Source organism: Mus pahari, chromosome X (genome assembly GCF_900095145.1).
Source record: "Mus pahari chromosome X, PAHARI_EIJ_v1.1, whole genome shotgun sequence".
Classification (NCBI taxonomy): Eukaryota; Metazoa; Chordata; class Mammalia; order Rodentia; family Muridae; genus Mus; species Mus pahari.
The window spans coordinates 1259166-1262010 of record NC_034613.1 but is presented as its reverse complement, the minus strand read 5'-3'; the positions used below and the strand labels follow the sequence as shown (position 1 = coordinate 1262010).

At 42.2% G+C, this 2845-nt stretch overlaps 1 protein-coding gene across 3 annotated transcripts in view; it reads left to right on the top strand.

The window, feature by feature from the left end:
* The window catches only part of Clcn5 (chloride voltage-gated channel 5), a 167252-nt gene that overhangs the window by 150496 nt on the left and 13911 nt on the right, over positions 1-2845 (top strand). The window lies entirely within an intron of this gene.

Below are 2845 nucleotides of genomic sequence, written 5' to 3'. Positions count from 1 at the left end.
TACACAGAGAAACCCTGTCTCGAAAAACCAAAACCAAACCAAAACAAAACAAAAAAACTTGTGTTCTGCTCATATCATAGGAAACTATGCAGCTATTTAAAATAATGAGATGGCCCTCACTATATTGACATGGACTGCTGACAACAAGTAGCAGAAACTAAAGCTAGTTTGTGGGATACTTTGAATAATTTTTTTAAATGTATTCCTATGCACTTATGAAGAACATATCTAGGACTGGGGTGATATCTTAGTCAATAAAAAAAAAATCTTTTTTTTTTAAAAAAAAGTGGGTTCTATGCCTCCATGTTTGCCAGGTTAAAAAAAAAAGATTTATTTTTTAATTTTATTCATACGAGTACACTGTCACTGTCCTCAGACACACTAGATGAGGGCATCGGATCCCGCTACAGATGGTTATGAGCCACCATGTGGTTGCTGGGAATTGAACTGAAACCTCTGAAAGAACAGTCAGTGCTCTCAACCTCTGTGCCATCTCTCCAGCCCCTACAGTCCATTTTTAAAAGTGGTACATACTTCTAATCCCAGCAATAGGGAGGTGGAGACAGGCAAAAGTCTGGGGCCCACTGGCCAGCCAGTTTTGTCTGCTTGGCAGGTACCAGGCCGCTGAGAGACATTTTCTCAAAAAGCCAAGTGCACGGTGCCTGATGCAGGTTGACCTCCCTTTGCACATACATCTGCCTGAACTCACATGCACCTACCAGTATGCATGAAGATGAACATCCGCCAACCCCCCCCAAATATCTGGAAATGAGTTTAGAATAAACTGGGACAAGCATGTACTCATGGTGCACGGGGAAAGAGGACAGAAGGAAGGGAGAAGCGAGGACTTCAGCTGTTTGTTGTATTTATATGTGGTAACTTCTTTTTTAAAAAGTTACCAAAAATGATAGACTTTGGGGAACTTGCTGTGAATAGAAGAGTAAGTAGAAATAGCACATTTCGAATGACAGAGGTTTCTTGCTACTAAATGCCACACTTGATTTAGCTCCTTCCTGTGTTAGACTTCTCTCTCTGCCTGCTTCTTGCTTCAGCTCAGCTGAACTGTGTCCACAGTAGTATCTCTGTGCCTGTGCTCAAATCAGCCAGGTGTTACTGTGTACTATTTTGAGGGGGAAGAATGTTCTAAAAAAATTGTCCCAAGTTATTGGTTACTTTTAATTAAGGGCCTAAGGAAGCAGTGGTTCTTGCTTTATTTTCCTTGAAGAGTCCAAAACAATCACAGATGGAATAGATTGAGGCCAAGATTATTTCATTAAAAAGGAGCTCTTGTAAAACTGGAACCCAACAATTTCTCTTGAAGGGAAAAAAAAAAAAACCACGAAAAGATTAACCACAGGCTCTGGAAACTGAGATGCTGGAGCTTCAAGTGTGGACCATTAAGTAGGGAAAGTTCCTGGAACGGTCAGAAAGGAGAGCAAAGCAAGCAGGAGTGGTAGAGGGTGTGTACGGAGACTGTCACATGGTAGAGGGACAGAGAAGCTATGTGAAATTAAACACGCTGTTAAACAAGGGAAATCATGAAAAGAATACCATTCTAAGGGGCAGGAATGGTGTTGGTTGTTGCTCCCTTACAGGGATCGAGTTGAGCTTGAAACTAGATTCCTTATAAAAGCTGAACTGTTTTTCTGAAACTTGCCAGACATGGACTCTCCTGAACATCGGGATCTTCACTCTATTTTCTGTAACACAGATCTATCCCTAATGGTGTTTTTCCCCTGTGTTGCTGGGGTCTAAACCCAGGGCCTCATGCAAATTATCTTATCTTGTGGTTCATAAGCAGCGGCCTTATCACAGTGAGCAGACCGCTGGAAATAAAGTAGATCTGAGTTGGAAGGGGGTGCAGAGATTCCATTCATTAATATAAAACTCAAGAATCCTGTTCCTCCCCGACCCGCTCCTATTTCGTCCTAAACATATACAGAAAAATCTCCTTTTACAAGTTGAGTTTTGGCTTCCCTATCCTGCGACTTTTCAGAGTTGTCACTTTTTTGAGGGTTAGCACCAGCGCTTTCCCTCCTTGCACTCCGTAATTTCCCTAGACGGTCTGCCAGTCCTGGAGAAACGAGGACTAGAAAGCCAGAAAACCATTTATTTTGTCAAGAAATATTTCATTCTTTGAAATTCTTAATTTTGCTCAATTTTATCTTTAACATATGCTTTGAAATCATCTCTCTCCATAGCTACTAGTGTTGAAGGAAATAACTTATTCCTATTCCTTCTAGTCTGTTCACATCACTAGTGTGAATCCTGTACATTCCGCATGCCCATGCTTCCACACACAGGGAAATCCTCTTTAAAAACCACTTGTTGTCCCACCCATCCCCTTTTGTCTATCATTCCTGCTGATGCTCTCTATTCCCTTCACTTTCCTTGCAATCTGTCCTCTCTGCCCTTAAAAATCTAGTTGTCTCTCTATTTATGTTTCTATAGGCCACTGAGACTGGGATAGGCTACTGGGGGTAGGCATTTCTAAACTGTAACTGCTTTTATGTCACTAGAGCCTTCTATAACATGTTTCCTAAACTGGCCTCAGGAGAAAGACCACAGGGCCTCAGCCCTACACAAACACCTGCATACAACTCAGGACTGCTGAGAAGTGAGAGAAGGAGTCTTTCCCAAGGCTGAGCACAGCAATTGCTTATTCAGTACCTAGCAGTCAGCTCTGAAAACATGAAACGATGGCATTATGCAGACTGAGCAGCTTCAACTTAGAAATGTCTGGAGCTGAGATGAAAGGATGGACTATCCAGAGACTACCCCACCCGGGGATCCATCCCATCATCAGCCACCAAACGCAGACACTATTGCACATGCCAGCAAGATT